Source organism: Conger conger, chromosome 6 (assembly GCF_963514075.1).
Source record: "Conger conger chromosome 6, fConCon1.1, whole genome shotgun sequence".
Taxonomy (NCBI): Eukaryota; Metazoa; Chordata; class Actinopteri; order Anguilliformes; family Congridae; genus Conger; species Conger conger.
The window spans coordinates 11,442,239-11,462,008 of record NC_083765.1 but is presented as its reverse complement, the minus strand read 5'-3'; the positions used below and the strand labels follow the sequence as shown (position 1 = coordinate 11,462,008).

The 19,770-nt window shown below is 40.9% G+C and overlaps 1 long non-coding RNA gene across 2 annotated transcripts; it reads right to left on the bottom strand.

The window, feature by feature from the left end:
- Positions 1-4,200: 4,200 nt before the first annotated feature.
- Positions 4,201-18,457, bottom strand: LOC133130347 (uncharacterized). 2 transcript variants are annotated; one of them, XR_009708950.1, is made up of 3 exons: positions 18,369-18,457; positions 13,920-14,053; positions 4,201-5,327 (listed from the first exon to the last, which is right to left on the bottom strand). It is a non-coding gene; the product is annotated as an uncharacterized LOC133130347 (long non-coding RNA). The 2 variants fall into 2 exon arrangements; XR_009708949.1 differs by lacking the exon at positions 18,369-18,457 and having other exon boundaries at positions 13,920-14,828.
- Positions 18,458-19,770: the final 1,313 nt, after the last annotated feature.

Here is a 19,770-nt window from a genome sequence, read left to right as displayed (position 1 = left end):
GTACTTTTAACCTGAAATATTGTAGTAAATGCATTATTACCCTGGTATTGGCGTGGGCTCAGTCTACATGTCAGTCTGTATTACAAGGGGGGCTCTGTTAAGACATTTTACCACTGAAGAGTGAAGGAGTGGGATGTGCTATGAGCTGTTGGATTCCATTTGATTTAGGTGTTAGTATTAAAAAAACAACAACAATTTGATGAAATCACTCTTTTAAAGCTTGTGAAGAGGAGTTTCTCACATTTCTGGCAGAAGGAGGCATATTTTATGTTATTGTCTATGCTAGTTATGTGAAATGATTTATTTGAGGCTTTGATGCATATTGTGAAAGAGTAGGATGTGGTCTGAACTGATTTAGGTATTGGCATGTAAACAAAACATTTTGATTAAATTTCCCTTAAAGCAAGGGAAGGTTCATATTTTTGCCAGAAAATCTTTTACAGTATGTTTTTGTCAATGCTAGTTATATGATTTATTTGGGACTCTGGTGCCGTATTGTGGTTTATACAAAGTTAAAGTGTCTGATTTCCATTAAAACCTTTTTCTGAGGCTCCCACAGTTCTTGAAAAATAAAAATTGGAAACTTCATGGAAATAGTGCCACTGTACTTAAACATCAGTGAAAGTGGTAAAAATATTCCACCATGCTTGAAAAGTTATATTGTTATTTGAAAGGAAAATTACTTTTCCTCCCTCAGTGAGTGTTAAAACAGTCTTGATAACTGGCTAGCTTGATGTAATTTACTTTCAACTCTAGCAATCTCAGTGTAGTGGTATTACAAAAAATTTAGCTCACTCAGTGGCTCATTGGCTCATTGGCTCATTGATCCCATTAGGTTTTTGGATCTGATAAAGTATTTTACTGGTGGTTTTACAGACACAGACTAAGCCTAGTCCTAAACTGAATGCAATTCTCAATGACGATTCTTCATGTAAAACTCAATTTAGTCCAGGATTATGCTTAATCTGTGTCTGTGAAACTGGCCATGAAAGTATCGTGTCAAAAGGGCTTCCTTTCCTAATTCCATCTGTCAATTGAATAAATTTAGCATGACTTCATATTTATATGAATAATTTTTTTAAATTATATGTGGTTTTTACAGGTTTTTTTTTAACTTTTATATGTGCAATTATAAAACACTATCCTGGTCATCCACTATGCTGACCTCACTTTGTGTCAATATGCAATATGGATCCATAATGCTTATCAAGTATAATTGTCCTTCCAAAGACAATCCTATTATGTGACATAGAAATATTTTTCCATCTATCCATCCATTATCTTAACCCGCTTATCCTGAACAGGGTCGCAGGGGGGCTGGAGCCTATCCCAGCATACATTGGGCGAAAGGCAGGAACACACCCCGGACAGGTCGCCAGTCCATCGCAGGGCACACACACCATTCACTCACACACTCATACCTATGGGCAATCTAGACTCTCCAATCAGCCTAACCTGCATGTCTTTGGACTGTGGGAGGAAACCGGAGTACCCGGGGGAAACCCACGCAGACACGGGGAGAACATGCAAACTCCGCACAGAGAGGCCCCGGCCGACGGGGATTCGAACCCAGGACCTCCTTGCTGTGAGGCGGCAGTGCTACCCACTTCACCATCCGTGCCGCCCATAGAAATATTTTTTTCATACTTAATATATTAAGTTTTATAACGCAACCTATGTTTATCATATTTTTAGAATTTTTTATACATGAAATCACAAATAGTACCTAATAACTATACATTTATGAAGTTGCACTTGTTGCACAGGGAAACAAAAATGTGCATAATTGTAGCCAAAGAGGCTGTACACAGGACTTTGTTGGGTTTGACTAGCATGCACTATCAGGCACAAACTTCCCTCTGCTTGGAGATGGGCAGCCTGAGAGTACTCTATTATTGGGCAGTAGGTGGCACCTTGAAAATGAGACCAGATATTGCACTTGATGATGAACACCTACATACAGCTAAACAACTGTGTAGTGAGGATTTTTTGAATGTAATGGAAGATCTCAAAATTCTACAAACTGAATTTTTTTGGGGGGGCCAGAGGTGTTGGAACCATATGGGATCCTGCCTCTTCTGTTCACCCACACAGGTACACAGGAAAGAGAAGGCATGGATGATTTCAGAGAACAAGAAGAACTTCAAAACCTTTGCTAGCCTGCACATTTCCTGTGCTAAGGCCCTGTGCTAGGTTGGCCAAGGAGGCAGTCGAGAAGGAAATTGAGAAGAATAGATGAAAGAGTTTAGTTTCTGTGGAACTGAACATGATTTTTTATATTTATTTTTATTTTTATGTCCTCATTTCTGTTTGAAAGCCAGTCAGTGGAACGGACGGTTCCACAACTGATTTGCTTGGTAGACCATCCCAGTAGGTTTTGGTTTGCTAATAGCTGGTAAAGTGTTGCCATAGACATAAATGAGGCTGGGAGAGATGACTTAATGCAGTGGATGAGCAGCTCCAGTTCTGACAGGATTTAACAATGGCAAGTAGATCCCTCCCCTCTTCACTTGTTCAGCAATGCCACCCACTGCTTATTCTTTTCAGCAGGCTTGATGTCAATCCAGTATGACCAGGGGAAGGCCTTGTGGCTTGCCTGTTCACACAATGTTCTTCAGTATGCCCTTTTTTGTTGCTTTCTGAGAAACAAACTATCATTGTAGTTTGACTATAGTTGCGTAAATCTGTCCTGCATAGCATAGCATGCCATTCCATTAACATCATCTTGCCAGTAATTTCTGATATAATCTCATTTGAGGTGCATTTCATTTCTGGCATGGTATTTCCATTACAACGTCTGGATTATGGCACTGCTACCACTACATTTTCTGGGCCTGCAACTAACCACAAGAATATAGTAATCTACAGCAACTTTCACAAAAGTGTTTCAGGAACTGCAAATTTTGCTCGAATTTTTCCTCTGTGTTTCTGCTGAAGATTGGCTTGATCCAATATACACTCACTGAGCACTTTTTTTCGATAGACCTGTACACCAGCTTGTTAATGCAAATATTTAATCAGCCAATCATGTGGCAGCAACTAAATGCATAAAAGCATGCTGACATGGTCAGGAGGTTCAGCTGTTTTTCAGACCAAATGTCAGAATGGGGAAGAAATATGATCTAAATGACTTTGACTGTGGAATGATTGTTTGTGCCAGACAGGGTGGTTTGAGTATCCCAGAAACTGCTGTAGAGTCTCTAGAAACAGTCCTAGAGTTTGCAGAGAATTGTGTGAAAAACAAAAAACATACAGTGAGCAGCAGTTCAGCGAGCAAAAACATGTTGTTAATGAGAGAGGTCAGAGGAGAAGGGCCAGACTGGTCAAAGCTGACAGGAAAGTGAGAGTAATGCAAATAACCATGCATTAAAACCATGCTATGCATAAGAGCATCTCTGAACACACAATGTGTCAAAACTCTGAAGTGGATAGGCTATATATAGCAGCAGAAGACTAATAAGTCTAATAAATACTAAATAAAGTGCTCACTTATACACACGTTATTTTCTCACCAACAGATGGCAGCAGTGATACACAATTGAAAGGTGGTCATCGGCAGCCTCTGAAAGTTCCCTTTACCCTTCTCTTCAGTTCTGAGTGAGTCCACCATAGCAAGGGTCTCTTAAGATGCTTGTTATTAGGGTCTAGGAATATTCTGACCTAACGTGGTGGTGTTACACATCCAGAAAGAAGTGTCCCTGTATACAAGTGGGGACATGTTCCAGGTGTCCACTTGACGAACACTTTAAATCTTGAAATGATAATGAGACCTGCAATTGAGGTTTTATATTTAAAAATGACAACTGGGGACTTGCTGTGTGTTCCGAGTGTAATTCCAGTGCACAGTGCTGGCTCTGTAGGCTAGAGACGCAATATCAGTCACACAATATCACACAACATTACTATTAATACACCTGACTCGCGCTGATAACTGGTATTTAGTAAATTTATAAACACTTATTTTTGTGAAATATGCACATTGGTCTGAGGTAGTTTTGTTTAATTTGTAATGAATTAATTACAAATTACCAACATAAATACAGATATGTTACTCATTTGCTCAGGTTTTTAAGCAATACTGATGGTGAGGGCTTATACATTTTCAGAAATAATTCCCATTCTAGGCAGCTCGGATGGTGCAGTGGGTAGCACAGATCCACACATGGATGCCATAGAATGATGATCACACTGCAGCATGTGTATCAAGACAAAGACATTTTTATTTTATTTGACTGTATAACCATACAGCTTATGAGCAACGGATTTCATATCCTCCTATGGCAATACAATCAAATCCATCTATAAGCATCATAGTAGTCTGTCTGTCATTCATTACCAGAGTTCTGTTAATACAAAATGGAATCCTAGAATTTTTATTCAAGATAAAATAATCAGGAGATATGTCAATTTGTTTGCCCTGTGCCTGCAATGTATGATTGTCTGTATGTTTCCTTTTTGTGGCTTTGACATAACTGAAAACTGTTCTCATCATGGCACTCAAACCAAAATCTCCCAACAAAAAGGGAATCTAACTGGAATTTACCCCAACATTATTGAAATATTAAAGAATGTTGGCAGGCGAAACCCTTGTCTTGGTTTAGCCTGCCACGCAAGCTTTGAACACAGGCAGGCTGGTGTTGTATTAGCCAGAGGAAAGCTCTCCCTCTTTATAGGAAACTGGCTATCACAACTGGCCCATCACCACACTGCCTTTCTGCTATGTGTAGTTTGGATGTTATAAATAGAATCAATGCTGTTTTCACAGGGTTTGCAACATCACACATCAAAGCAGGGAAATTAGTTGTTGGTTCACCGCTTCACCGGTAAATGTTTTTAGTAAATGCTCAGAATCCTTTTTTTACGAATAGCGGATAGAACGACTAAATTATGCATTATACAGTATATTTGTAAAGAGATGGATTTTGGAGATTGCACACATGCAGACACAGTAGAACGATACCAGCAAAGATGGCATATTTGAAATAAAAGCTGTTTAATTGAGACCTTTGGGTGCAATGCTACACTCATATGTTCATTGAAACGGGAAACGGGCGTTTATTGACGCCAGCCGGCTCCCAATAATTGAATTATAGGTGTAATCAGCGGGGCGCTGTCTACGCCGATCGGCTGTGGCGCAGTTCTTCTGCCACAGTTCTTCTGTTCTTCTTCTGATCTCAGACAGCCTTGATCAAGTTTTTATGTAAAAAGGAAGCATGGACTTCCAGCAGGGCTCTTAGTTATCGATCGATTTGATGAATTTCTCATAAGCCGCTTCGTCCATCAGCGCATCCACCTTTGTTTGTCAACGGTCGTCTTGATCAGCCAACCTGAGACAAAAAAAAGACATTTTCCATATTTTTAAACAGAAAATAAAGACTTCAGAATATAATGTACAGTACTGCGTGCAGAAGTCTTAGGCACCCTAGACTTTATTATATATACGTTTATTACGTTAGGAGAAAAGAACACATTTGACATTTCTAAATATTAATTTTCCAAAAGATTTAATTTTACAGAGACATTTTTGTATTTAATTTTAAAAAGGAACATATTACTGTCAGCAATTGATTACTTTTTACATAAAAACTTGATCAAGGCTGTCTGAGATCAGAAGCAAGGAGCCAACCATAGTCTGCAGAAGAACTGTGGCAAGTTCTCCAACATGCTTGGAACAACCTCCCTGATTATTGTCTTATAGAACTGCAGGACAGCGTTGGCCATCTCAGAGAAGTGATGCAGTTTTAACACCAAAGGGTGGTCACAAAGAATATTTATTTGATTCAGTTCACTATTCTGCCAAATTACTAAAATGTAATTTATAGTATGTTTATTTAGGACCTTTCGTTTAATTATTTTTGAAAGAATCTTATCTGTACAGAATGTTATACAGGTGCCTAAGACTTTTGCACAGTACTGTATATACCTTTTTATTTTCAATATATACACAATATATTGAAACGGATACTTTATAAGCAATAGTAATGTAAACCAAAGGTTGGACCAGGCTGTAGGTTCAAGTTCACATGAACAGCTCACATACAGGCATTACTTCAGATACCATCCATGCTCTCTTTCTGTTATTTAGTTCCTTAGAGTACAAAAACAATTCAAGGCATTTCTTACTTTGTCTATGCCAGACAGTATGCACTTTCTGCAGACAATGAAGGCACAGTAAATAAAGAGCTCTAAATTGCTTGGTCGGCTGAACAGAGGTTCTCATTTGGATAGGTTCTGTTGCAGTTCAATCATTTATTGTGCTTGGCGGACCAGCTCTCGACTCAGTGCTGGATGTCCTTCACACCAATGATCAGAGCAGCAGCTCGGGGATAAGTGGGGTCTGTAAAACAATGTCCCCTGAATGTACTATGAACACACGCACTCGTATTTGACGTCACTGGAGACAGACGATTCACAGCTGATTGCACTAGATCTAAGGGGAGGCATGAAGATAGCCCTTTCTGTATATGCTGCCATCTTCCGTCTGGTGGAATACACAACTTTTCCTACATTGCAATATGGCCTAGATTAACACCCAGTCCATATTGCCATGACACAAGTGCTGAATAATGTTTCCATTAACATGCATTGACATGTGCTGGGTGGAAAGCTCACTGGAATTCTGGCATGTCTCTTTCTTTTGTTCACTGGATGGCCGGAGAGAACACATGACCGGTCATTTTGTCTTTTTAGCTTAATGCTTGAGTAAACATTCAGTTCAGTCAAGTTTTTTTTAATGAAGGGGCAAGGAATTCATAAAGAATTAGACACAAATTTTTGTGCAATGGCCTATTTTTGCTTCTTCACATGAATCCTTATGAAACTTTTAGTAGAAGGATCAATCCTGCACAGCACGCTCACCCTTATAATAACATGATTTGTTGACCAGGCCGGGGTTGTCTGCCAGTTCCATGTTAATTTCTGTTACCTCCCCACATTATTACCATGAAAATGAAAAGTTCACTGGAGGAGGATAAGGTAGCGGACAGATTACCTCTTCACCTCTTCCCCCGCAAATTCTGTCTCACTCCCTCTTACCCTCCCTCTCTGTTCATAAACTTAACCCCTCCTTCTCTCTTCACTGATCACTCCACCTGTCCATTCTCTCTTTCCCTTACATACGTCTTTCTGTCACTCCCATTTGGTTGGATTAGATACTTGAACAGAGAGAAAATCACTACTCTAAAAAAACAGTGTCTCAGCTGGATTTTCCATTCAGAAGCTGCTAGAACACAAATTAACGAGAAGTGAGTTGATTCCTCTAAGGATACAAATGCTTTATCGATACTGAAAATAACCAGATAGAGCAGGCAGCACTATCTGTTTCAACCAAGGGCGATGTAGCTAGATGTGATCTCTGTACTACATATCACACTATGTGATGTTTTTCACGTTCAATTTAAACTTATCAAAATATGATATAAGCGCTTCTTTCCAGTTTTCAATATAAATCTTCTACATTTCACTTCTCCTACAAAGACATGGAGATAGTTGTCTGAAAATGAGAATCTGTGATAATATCTGTTCCTTGAAAGCATACACAGCAACCAAGGGGTTATCTGTGCCCAAATATCACATTGGGAAAGGCACAGAAAACCCACAGCATACAGACACTTTTCTTCCTCAAGTTCACCAGTGGAAATGCGATTAGCACTAAAGCGAAGGTGAAGGAACCATAATCAGATGCTTGCAAAAACATGTGTTTTAACCCGATTTGTGCTTAAAAACGCCAAAAAACATATGCCCAAAAATAAATAGCATGTGAAATTGTGGAATTGTTGATGGGTGTCGGGTATTTGAAATAAATCAATGCACCTCACTGCCTAGTTTAGTAAGCAAAATGCAGTATTTCACACCTTACGAGACACATAATATAATTTGGAGTCTAGCTTAGAAAAAAAATGGTGGTGATATTGTCATCAAATTTTAAACAGGACTTGTCCAGTGTTGTGGTTGTGGTTCTGTTGTGTTCCTAACCACAGCCAACCAACTGCAAAACTGTCATATATGCTTCATTGTATTCCTCTGTACAGCATGCATTAACTAAACAAAGATTTGATTCACTCAAAATAAAGTTAGTTATGTATATTCAATTAAAATCTCCAGAATGACTCCAAGGCCAAACATACTATTCAGTGAAGCTATTCCAATTACATACCAAGAAAAAGCATTCACAGCAGTTTCCAACTGCAGCCTCAAATCGAAACATCTGAGTTTCAAGCCCATTTCAATTGACCACTACATTGCATAGCTGAAACCCAAAGCCTACTGAGCCTCACTGAACATGGAGCTGAATAAACAGCAGGGAGCTGGTGAATGATAAATATAATTAATATATCAGTGAGAAGATTCTAGGATGGGAGATTGACATACACTACTTTTGAACCTCTGTTGCACTTCAGACAATTTCTCTATAGTCAAATAAAAACTCCAAGCAACAGACACTCAGTTAGCACTCAGTACTTATGAGACTTATTTTAAAAATGATTGGTCTTCTGCTGCTGTACTACACAGCATTGAGGCAAATGAGAAAGGGTTAAATATGTTTTCACAACAGTTCTAATGGGACATGAAGTCCCATGGTGTATTTTAATGCCAGGTCAGGACTTCATCTCCCATAAACAACTGAAAGGTCAAATGCTATTTAACTTTTCTTTACACTGCTGTTCTAATGGAAAAAAATGGTTCTGTGGTAAGCTCCAAATGATGGCTTCATGGGTATAACCCTACAATGCGAAGCAATACCAACCCTAGAGTCTGTACATTTTGTGAATGACGCCATGGTAAAATCCTCTACTTTACATGATTTGAACCCAGGACCTCCTTGCTGTGAGGCGGCAGTGCTAACCACTGCACTGTCCATGCCGCCCCCATATGTAGATGAAACATCTAATTCAAAACAGATATCGGCTTTGGACCAGATTAAATCTAAACAGAAAGGATAAAATATAATTAACACATTCCACACCTGTCTTATATTGTGAATGCATAATGTAGGCCAGGGAAATACACAAATTACACATGGATAATATCAGCATCATGCCACTAATACCACTAAGAAACTATTCATGGGTACCATGTGACGTCACTGTGTTTTACCGCCGCCATCTTTGTGTCCGGTCTCAGCTGCGCGCCACAACCAAAACGACCAGAGAAGACGAAGGAAGATCCACGATAAAGTTGATAAAATATGCCCGGGATATGTTGTGCTGTTGGCTGTGACAACAGTCGTCAGAGAAACCCCGGACTACAATTCTATTCGATCCCAAAGGAGTTAGATCGGCAAAATAAATGGTTGGCTTCAATCAGAAAGGACCACTGGCAGCCAACGTCTAACTCCAGATTGTGCAGTCAACACTTTGTCTCCGGTAAGTTTAGCTACGTTTGCCCTCAACTTAGCTAATTATTATTTTTATCTTTTAGCTCCCTTTGCCAGGAAAACGCTTACAAAAAATTTAAACATGGTTAACTTCAGTTGCCATATAATTAACGTTTGCAATGTCATGTCAGTCTCACATTTACAACTAATCGGGACCTACATTATTTACACCGTACCCATGTTAGGGTCCTGTGGTTAATGAATCATCCTCACCAAAGTTGTAAAAATACAATTGAATGCTTGTACCTACCTGTCCACGGCCCTATGTGGAAAAAAGTAATGGTTAGATTTATTACACTAATATTTGTTAAAAACGAAACTGTTATTAAACCCAATAGTTGTAAACCTACCCTTACTTACCTCTGCACTTAATTAAATAGACTGTACTTACCTGCAGTATATATGTGAATATGAGAGAAAAAGATGAAAGGGAAATTACCTTGCTCAGGTTGGTCAATATCTTGATAGTATGCACACATTTAATATTCTACCATTTTTGCCACTCTGTCTGCTTAGGAAGAAAAAATGACAACCCCATGAGCCCTGATTCTGTACCAAGCCTGTTTGCACACACATCAGCTGGACAGCGACAGAAAAACATCTATGCCAGCAGTAGGTTTGAGCATACCCAGCAGATGAAACGCAAAAGGACTGAGACTTTGGCCCCGAGCAGCGATGACACTGAGCATGAGTCTGTGGCCCCAACTAGCACCAGCGATGACTCCGAGCATGACAACACTATGGAAGTACGGGCAGAATGCATGAAGGATGAGCACAATTACTCCCAAGCCATTCATAGCCCAGGCATCCTGAGACCATGCTCGAATGCAGCCTGCCAAGCTACAGTTGTGGCATTGACAAATGAGTGTGCACGACTTAGAGCAGAGGTTCATCATCTAAAGGAAAAAGTTGATGAGCTGTCTTTGAATGAAGAGACCTTTCAAGGAAATGATGACATGGTACAGGAACTCACAGGCCAAAATAACACGGTTGATGATTGTTGTTGAATTACTTAGGTTAATTTCTCCATGTCTCTTGGTTCTGTTATCTCTTCCCACGGCTTCTCTTATCACTCCTACGCTGATGACACCCAACTCTTCATCTCCTTCCCCCCCGACACCCAAATCACCACACGGATCTCTGCCTGCTTGGCTGATATCTCTGCGTGGATGACTTCCCATCACCTGAAGCTCAACCTTGCCAAAACTGAGCTTCTCTACATCCCTGCCAAGTCCTCTCCGTCAATCGACCTCTCACTGACTGTGGAGGACTTTGTAGTTTCCTCCTCCCGTACGGCAAAGAATCTTGGGGTGACTCTTGATAACTGCCTCTCCCTGGCCCCACAAGTATCCTCCACTGCCAGAACCTGCAGGTTCTTTCTGTATAATATACGCCGCATCCGTCATCTCCTGACGGAGAAAGCCACCCAGCTCGTCATTTCCCGCCTGGATTACTGCAACTCCCTCCTAGCCGGTCTCCCAGCGTGCGCCATCAAGCCCCTCCAGCTGGTCCAGAATGCTGCAGCCCGCTTGATCACCAGTCAGCCCAGGTCGGCTCATGTCACCCCGCTTCTCATTGGCCTCCACTGGCTTCCTATTGCCGCACGCATCCGATTCAAGGCCCTAGTGTTGGCATTTCAGGCTGCTAAGGGGACTGCCCCACATTACATACAATCCCTGATCACTCCCTACTCCCCAGCTAGACCACTCCGGTCTGCCAGCTCTGGTCGCCTTACGGTTCCCTCTCTACGGGCACCTGGCGGTCGAGCTGCACGTTCACGCCTGTTTTCCGTTCTGGTTCCTCAGTGGTGGAATGACTTGCCTACCGCTGTCAGGACAGCAGAATCCCTCCCCCTATTTCGACGCAGACTCAAAACACACCTCTTCAAACTCTACCTTAGTCCTCCCTCCTGATTTACCCCGCCCCCCCCTTCTGATACCCCTATCCCTGTCTAACAGGGATTTACCCCCCCCCCCCCCAAAAAAAAAAAAAAAAAATTGCACTTATGATGACGACTATATGTTTAGAACAGCAGTCCAGGTGTATTCTCCTAGTTCTGGATGTGATGCTTTGACTTGTGGTAGAACCTATGCACTTGTAAGTCGCTTTGGATTAAAAGCGTCTGCCAAATGACTAAAATGTAATGTAAATGTTAATTTGTGAGTCTAAAATGACCATATGTGTGAATGTGTGTAACTGTGTGAATGTGAGATCTCGTATCTCAATGGGATCTTTCTGGATAAATAAATAAAATACAAATACTTACATGTCCTGTGATCACAAATATATTTTTTGTTTCCAGATGCCATATATTGGTGTCGTTGACCCATCCTGCAACTGAGTATTGATAGGCATCCGTACTCTTGAAAGCCTTAAGGCTGTCTCCGGTGTATGGGGATGGATTATGTATCAGATAAATGTAGATGTCGGGGAAAGTAAGTTGGGGCAGACGCTTCGCAGATTTTAAGGGACAAAATAAAGTTAAAGGTAATAAATAAGGATCACAACCAATAATCGCCGTTTTTTCCAAATATCGCTTTCTTTCTGTCTCGCTTAGATGCGCTGTATTCGCTGCCATGATGGTCGAAAAGTGTCAGTTGGACACAAATATGGCGGCGGGCATTCCGGAAGTGACGTCTTTGGTACCCATGAATTCATTTTTTGTTAACTTTGTCACCCTGAAGGACATCCCTCTCTGCTTGAAACAAATGCTTTTGAATGGGGTGAAGATGATCACTAAATTAAGATCAACCTTGACTTCTAAGGGTATGAGCACACCTGAATCATACCAGGAAAACACCTTTGTTGCTCCTACGGAATATGGAATCATCAGAAAACCTGCAGGAACACTGTTGTGTTTACATTTGTCCATCTACTTTCATATGGAGCCTGATCCCCCTTCTTCTCTCCCAGCATTCTCTCTTTCCTCATCTCCCTTCACTCATCCTCTCTTTCTGCTCCTCCCACTCGCCCAGTCTCCTCTCCTGTGTGACCCTCCCCTCTCAGAACAGACGTCTGCTGTGCTGTGTTCTCTCACCTTGTGCTCGCTGGCTCTGTGCTAATGAGCCCCTGTCAGCTATCAGAGGACAGGGCTTGACTGGGGCACTCTGCCAGACCTCTGGAGGGAAAAGCATATTGGCAGGCACAGCACCGGCGAGACAACACACAGCAAACGGCGGGTGACAGCAAGACACCCAGGGCCCGCTTGGCCCGGCAGCGGCTGGCTTCAAAACGAATTACCGCCAAACCACGGAGGAGCCATCGCGAAAGGCTGAGGCACCTCTCATCCATCCCCCAAGTCAGCTAATCCAGCTCCTCGCTCAGAGGAAGCAGTGCCTGCTTCAACCGCTCGGGTGGGTACCATGCAGGGGAAAGGCCACGTGTAACAGATGAGAAATTGCCTGAGTCCGACGAACTCGCCTCTAGCCAAGGGCAACAACGTTCTTTTGAATTTGAGGGTTACGTCATGAGGGAGTGTTGTCGCGCGATAACCTGCTACCAGCCTTCGCTTTCACTGCACTTCACCATGCTTACTAGCGAACTAGCTGAGCTAACCATGCTACACACGCACCATTATTGGCCATTTGAGAGTAACTGAAAAACCTGAAATCCTTGTGAAGTGCATTCACATTCCCGCCTCACTGGCTGAGAAGGAGGGTTTATGCGGGAATTATAGGGCGGGCTGAGTGCCAGCGTGTGTGGGCAGCGGGGGAGAGAGGGTGGTGAGTCCCATGTGCCCCTGTTAGGCAGTTGTAACTGTCAGGGCACAGTACCAGCAAGCCCGGGCCCAAGTCTACAGGGGAGGTAACAGATGTACTCAGAGCATGTGAGGCCAGTGGGCTTGGGCCACTGTGGTTGGCTATTCTTAGACCCATTCCCCTGTTATGTGGTCATAATGGCATATGAGGTAATAACAATCAAAATGGTGGATCTCCTTTGCAAAGAGACACAGAGATATGAAGAATATAAGAGGCGAGCAACCGATCTCTTTACTGTAGGGCAGCAACTATGCCTGCAAAAACTGTAGTAAGCCCTATATATGGATTACGTGTAAATACATCTATTTTATAAGTATTATATTTCTCCTTGCAATTTTAGAATGTCCTCGTGGTGGTGGCACTTATCCAGAATTCAGTGTATGTGAATTTCCAGGGCAAGATCATGTTGATTCTTCAGGCAGCACATGCTGCAGGGTACCAGAGCTGCCAATCACAATGTACGGCATGAAACTACATTGCTAAGAAGACCAATCATAATGTATGCTGGGTAAACTCAGTATTCCATACAGTATGGACAACTTATCTACTGCATCTAAACCCCAATATGTCCGCTTGTCATCCTTACTTCATGGAAAGAATTTCCATATTTCCGCACCAGATCAGATAAAGCTGAAAAGCTGGCATGTTCAATGCAATACAAGGTGACATCCCCCCCCCTCCACCCCAGGTGAAAAAATAAGATGTAACAACCTGTGGATAAAGATAAGATACATGTGTCTTCCCTGTGTTAATTCAGTTAGTGAGAGTGAATGAGTGACACATACCTGTCGTAATCTTGACATATCTCCCTAATTGCTACCAAGGCCTCCAGGTACTCATTGGCCTGGTAGGGGTTGATGTAGTGCAGGGAGCAGCTGTTTCGAGGGTCCCCATTGGATGCTGTGAAATCAATGGCCACCTAGGATGACAGTAGGCGGTACTGTAAGTGCAATGTTCAGTTCATGCATGGCAACAGTCATGCTGATTCATCTGGGGTAGGTAGAGCTAGCAGAGTCATTTGTGACATCTACTTAATACATGTTCTGCTACCAGGAATGTGGCTCCTCAAAGCTTCACAAGTAACTTTGGAGGTAAACATCCATACACTATGCAGGAGCCATTTTAATTATATGACATGTGAGGCAATGATAAACTGTATGTGCCTGTGACCACAGAATTTCTATAGTAACCAGATGACCAGCTTCTGCATTCCTTTCTGAATGCCTTCCCCACGACCATAATAGGCTACCTTGACTTAATGTATTCACCAATGGCAGTACACTCGTAGGGAAACAATAAATGTCTTCAGCGTATCGATAAATAAATGTAGCTAGAGCATTATATCACCAAAATAATAACATATCAAAAAGTATAATAGGATACTAACATGATCCAGAATTTTACAGCAACAGGGTTAGCCGTTCATTTTTAAGCAGCTGAAATTAACAGCGATGCATCGCCACGTGGCAGTTTCAGCACTGGACAGCAAATAGCTTAAGCAAAATCTGGACAGCAAAATCCTTTCGGTAGTGGCAAACCTCTCAGCCAGTTTGGATGTCCTGTCTTTATATTTTTAAACAAAGTGTAGCTACTGTAGCGTAATCCAGAAGGAAAATCAATAGCCGCGTTTATATGCAGAATATTACTTAATTCCGAATAATTTGTTCCGATTGAACATTCAAAATGAATACATTTGATCCGAATAAGCTATGGGTTTACACGACAGGCATTTAATCAGAATAAAACATTTTTACATGGGTAGAATGATCTCGGCCAGATACACAAAACACGTGTACAATATTTGCATCTATCCTGTTACATTTCAGAAAAATAATTATTTAACTAAACGAGAGACGAGCACTTTAAAGTTCACCTTAAATTGAAATGTTTTTTTATTTTGGCTTTTAGCCCTTTAGCAGTAGGCGAACGTCCATCTGCCTACATTTGTAGTTATTTTTATTCTTGGCTTGATGAAAACCGGACCTGGCACTGGACCTATGTGAAGGGATACATTTCATCCCCCCCCCTTCAAACTGAAAGCCTTTGCATCAGGATGACCAAAAAAGAGAAAGAGGCAAGAGTTGATCACTCAGTAGCCCCCCCCCCCCCCGCCAAAAAAAAAAAAAAAAAGGAAAGGAAAGGAAAATGTGCGGTTGAAAGAAGAAAATGAGAAATTGAGGAACTCCTGTGAGGCGTTGCGCAAGGCACTGGACATATTTGAAGGGGTACATTTCATTCCCCTCCTTCAAACTGAAAGCATTTGCATCAGGATGACCAAAAAAGAGAAAGAGACTAGATTCTGATCGACAGCCGACGCTCCTTAACCTACCATTAACCCACACGATTAAAATGCACTTTTTAGATTATAGATCATCTGTCTGAAACCCATTTTTTTTTTTAATACCAATACAACAAATGTTTTCTTTATTCCATAAGGGATTTAGACTATTGCAAAAAGCAGCATAACAACTGAACAAGGATCCACACATTGTAGGTCTATCCTACCAGCAGCGCTGCTATTTATTTAGTAAAACAGGCGGAATAAAGCTTTAAAACGGGCAACGGGCATAACAGGTTAGATCTCCAGTGTAGAAAAGTTGCCTATTTGGAACTGATTAAACTAGGGCCTAAACAGAAAACATTAGCCATGCTTTTGGGGAAAATTGTTTATTTGCCATCTTCCCAAGAGTCAGCAAGAATACTGTAGGCCAGCCGCAAGCGGCTCTTTGTCCGGTTTCATGCGGCTCTTACGTTCATATCGAAGTTTGTATTTGTGTTTTTCTAATTTGCGTGTTCGCTTCGCTTGAATTCAATATGGTATTTTCGTCAAACGTGCATGTGCGTGGGATGAAAATACCTCAAAGTTTCCCAGTAGGAGCAAGATAATTTGAGTAAATAATTTGTGTCAAGTTCGCTCTCAAAATGGCAGGGAAAAAATGCACAGCAAAACGAAAATATGAAGATGAACACAGGACGTTTTTAACAGAGTGGGAGAGTTTATATTTTTTTGTTGAACGTAATGGCAAGCCATTCTGCCTTATATGTCAGGCGCCATTTGCGCATTTCAAAGCTTCAAATCTTCAGCGCCACTTCAGCTCACTCCATGCTATCATCGACCAGGAATTTCCAAAAGGGAGTGAACTTCGCAAGCACAAGTCGGTCACTTTGAAAAGTCAGGCAGAAAAGCGGATACAGTTTTTCCAAAAATTTACGAAGCACTCAGAGACTGTAACGCTTGCATCTTATCAACTGGCTTGGAACATTGCACGGGCTAAAAAGCCATACAATGAAGGAGAGTTTATTCAAAAATGCCTCGGTGATGTTGAAATCTTGACTCCTGAAAACGACAAACTAAAACGAATGGTATCAGGCGTCCAATTGTCCCGCCACACTGTTGAACACAGAATATCGGACATTAACCCTCTATTGCATAGCGTTGCCATATGGCAACAATTACTTTATCTCAATTTTACTAAAAGGCTGTAATATAAAATCCATGTGTTTCTGTTTAGTTGTGAAATGGGGGGCCTTTATTTTGAATGACAGATAATTGATGACAGCAGGAACCAGGAAAGCCCTCTTTTCCATAACTCATGATGCTGTGACGTACATGGTCTGAGGGCACTCAAAATTGACAAATTCTTAAATATTTTAGCAAAATTCCACCAAGAAAAAAATCTAAATACTATCTGAGGTAAGTTAACTTTCAATTTTCATCATTAAAAACAAACTTAGATGTTATATGTTTTTGTAAAATGCTAAAATGAATTTGTTGCCATTTGGCAACTATATGCGAATATGGAAGTGATATGTGTGCATTCAACCTATTGGACTGCAATTGACTTACATAGCTCGAGGCTATGCTGAGACTATGTTTACAACTTTTGCTTATATTTTAAATGGAAAAACATTATTTTTATTTATATTTTGTAATTTCAGACATTTTCTAACTCTAACATATTATCTGGATTTCATCCATAGAACATGGAAGCCAGCTACTCCTATGGGAGAGGGAAAGAGAACAGGGCAGAGTTTGCTCTTCCACCAGAGGAGAGTGAGGATGAGCTAGTGGACAGTGATGAGGACAATGATGTGGATGTGAACCTGGATGAGAGCAGTGACAGTTCAGAGTCAGAGTCAGGCACAGATACAGAACCAGAGGAAACAGGTAGAGGTATTAGATAGTTCATCCTCTAAGGGGTGTGTGCGTGTTTGTGTTTTAGATAGACAAAATAAAAAAAAACCTGAAGTGGCAGACAAAGAAAACAATTCCACCAGTGCCACAATGGAAAGGTTCTCTCCCAGAGTCAATTGGAGTATTAGAACCAGTAGCCCAGCTAACACAGGACGTCGTCACGACGTCGCAGTAAGGTGATATATTGGTCACGGGTGACATGACCTTCTGACGACGTCGTGACGACGTAAGCTACATCTTATTCAAATAATGCGAATAACAGTTATTCTTGGCAGTTGGTGGTTTTCAGTGAGAGAAATTAGCGAAGCATTTTCAGTGTTATTAATATGAGTTTTATAGTAGTATTTAGTAGTTTAATATATTATATAGTGTAGTCGTTTTTAATACAGTAAGTTGTTACGTTTAGTGTTTTAGTATAGGTTTTTGTATTTTATAGCGTAGCTTAGTATAGTGGTTAACGTTATTAACGTGTTAGTGTTTTGTATATTTAGTATTGCAATAGTTTTAGTGTTGATAGTGTTTTTTATTGTAGTGTTATAGCAGGTTTTTGTATATATATTGTGTACGTTTCCGATAGCGTCAGGAAAGGCTGACCATCAACATCAATTTCCCCCTGAAGACGATTTAAGGTGAGTATTTTTGTATGAAGTCATACTGTTAACGGTAAGTATTTGCTGTTAATGCGGGTATGAACACTTTAAAGTTAGCTATCTCATGTTTCCTATTTGAATTACCTCAGAGCTAGCCTAATGGCTAAAACTTTAGCCGTTGGCTCTGAGGTAATTCAACTTAATCCAACGCGTTACTCGAACGAATTAACTAGCGAGCTGGGTGCAAATGTTAATATATCATCGATAGCTTTACGTTACTGACGGTGCAGATACGGCTCTTCAAGGCTGCTTTTCCTCACACATTAAATTAAATGAAGGCGATCCCGTTTCAGCGTCCCTACGTAGTTATCCAACAAGTCGTATTAGATTTTAGTCAACGATTTTACAGATAATGTGACACTAAAATAATTAATCTACACGAAGCATACCCTTCTGTATGAGATAAACAACTTAGCACTTCCACAAATTCCTCTTATCCGCATTAAAGTGAATCCGCTCTCTTCAGGTGGTTTTTGTCTGATTCTAAAAACAGTACATGTGAATCCTGGGAAATGGAAACGCCTGAGTCCAATCAGTTCTGACGTAGCAAACTTTTAAGTCACATGACTGAGCTGTTTCCGTCCCAAAATTTACCCATGAAAATAGCATTTTAAGCTGGAAGTCTAGATAGGCTTAGAGCTAAGCATGCATTTATGCTTCCATTTAGGTGCAGAAGAACCAAACCAATGATGATCATTGGAAGCATTATTCCAATAATCGTCAAACATTACTCTAGTATAAAAGTATTATAATATTAACCATCAAAGATCAGTTAATGTAGAAAATGCAAAATGTGGCTGTACAGACAGCTAGTAGCTGGAATACTATCTGAAATATCCCAGCAAGCAATCTAGTTATCATCACATTATCACTTGGAGTTAGATTAATGCAATGAAACAAATAGGCTGATAATTTTTATTTTGTGAATCTCTTTTAAGAATGGAAAACAAATGGAAAGTGGCAAGGAGAGAATACATTAGGCGATGGGGGGCAGCAAAGAGTTTACTTCGGGGCTTTCAGCCCCTTGTGCCCAGCGACACTACATGAATCATGATTTGATTACAAAATATGCAACAGTATTTACAGATAGTCTATACAAGAAGCAACATTATTTACAATATGAAAGTATGTAGGTATGTGAAAGTGTGTGACGGTATGTAAATATGTGTATACACTATATTGTGTCTATGTGTGTGTATGTGTGTGTGTGCATGAGATGGGCAGAATGTGTGACTTGGTCGGGGCCCTGGTGAGATCTGTATTTACAGTCCCAGTAATAGTATGTGAACATACTATTGACTGCAAAAGGAAGAACAGTTTTACTCAGTCCAAATGAGAGATTTGTTATTATTGCCATATCAAAACACACACTTGCTGTGTCATCTTTGTGTTTGCCTTAGGATGAGTGAGGAAAGACAGGAGCGAGCTAGAATATATCTTAAGACTTGGAGGTCTGCAAGAAGAACGCTAAAAAAAATTGGCATAGCTTCAGGTGTTCCTCATGATCAACCTCTGCCAGTTCCATCCCATGAAACAGAAGTTGAGATGGCGGATGATTCTCCTTCAGACATGGAGGAAGTCATTGACTCACCCTCTGAGGATATTAGTGAACAGTCTGTAGAGAACACGTGGGAAATGATTAATCACTTGAATGACACAACTCATACCTCAGACTTTGAAGATGACTTGGAAGTCAATGAGGGTGTGTCGTCATTGGCAGAGGAATTGGCTACATGGACCAATGAGTGTCAAATCAAACACAACGCAGTGGACAAATTGCTGAAGCTCTTA